A 1,557-nucleotide genomic window follows, 5' to 3' on the forward strand; every position below is an offset into this window, starting at 1 on the left:
ACTTTTTAATCAGAGTTAGATTATTTTGACTTGATAATTCCTTTATGATGCATTTTAATCTTTTCTTTGTTCATTCATTACTTGTTGGGTTGCTTTGATTAATAAATCTATTTTTGTAGGAAAGATCGTGTTTCCTTAGATGATCCATTTCTTTTTCTTTTGAGGATGGTCGAGAGAGAGAGAATGAGCGAGACGAATGCTGAAACGTGAGAGAGAGAGAGAGAGAGAGAGAGGAGTCGGCGTACTGTGAGAGAGAGAGAAGGGGGTGGAGGAATCTGTAGAGGGGAGTGAGTGTTAGGAAGGGGAAAGGGTCGAAATGCCATGTTCTCCTGAAGATAGATCGCCAATGGCAACGTTATGTAAATATTTCTACACGAAATATTGAAGTCTGTTTTAAGGGGTATAACATATATATACAGTATATATATACTGTATATATACTATATATATATATATTATACTTATTTACTATATGTATATACACATTGTATATATATATATATATATATATATATATATATATATATATATATATATATATATATATATTATATATATATATATATATATATATATATATATATATATATATATATATATATATATATATATATATATATATATATATATATATATATTATACTCTATATATATGTATATACTATATATATGTATATATATGTATATATATATATATATATATATATATATATATATATATATATATATATGTATGTATATATGTATTCGGGATTATATATGTAATCAACGGATAGGTTTGCTTAAAAAGCAAATGGGTGTTACAGACTAAATACACACACAAAACAAAGCCACTACAACACCTTCTAAAAACATAACAAACATCTCACACGTCTCGAACTCTCGCCCTACCCGCGCAACAACTCGCTGCTGGGAAGAAAGGGCGTTGGGTCGGGTATGATACATGAAACATACGCTACCGGGGTCTAAGCGATGTCAGGCAGGGCAGCCGATCGAGACTACAGGTCTACCCCAAAGCCAAATCAAAAGTCCTTCAAAAGAAGGCATCGTGCTTACCCCATACAAAAATGGGAAAAAAGCACGTTAAAAGAAGAAGAAGAAGACATATGTATATATGTATATACATAAGCACATATAGACGTCAATTGAACTACAAGTATGGTTTTTCCTCTTCTTACCGAGCATATTCCTCACAAGTGAAAGATGAGGTTTACGAATGACTACGAAACCGTGGCGTCGCTATGGGGGGCCCAGGTTGGTTCCGGGCCCCCAGTCAAATGTTTGCCCCGGTTGAAATTCCCTTTGCAGTTAAACTTTAACCCTTACAGTTTTTGATACATTTGCATATTGTAAGAGTTAAAAATTTTCTGAAAATTAGCTCTAGAATTTCAAATACTGGTTTACTCATTACTAATACTATTATTTTCCTTCATTCACATGGATATATACATTCGAGAAGAGTATATTTTACTAATTACAGAGTTGGTATATTCGTTATGTGTAATTTTCTTTGGCCCCCAAAAAGATATCTTGGCCCTATCTAAGCCCCCACTGATG

The sequence above is a fragment of the Macrobrachium rosenbergii genome, chromosome 18 (genome assembly GCF_040412425.1).
Source record: "Macrobrachium rosenbergii isolate ZJJX-2024 chromosome 18, ASM4041242v1, whole genome shotgun sequence".
Lineage (NCBI taxonomy): Eukaryota > Metazoa > Arthropoda > Malacostraca > Decapoda > Palaemonidae > Macrobrachium > Macrobrachium rosenbergii.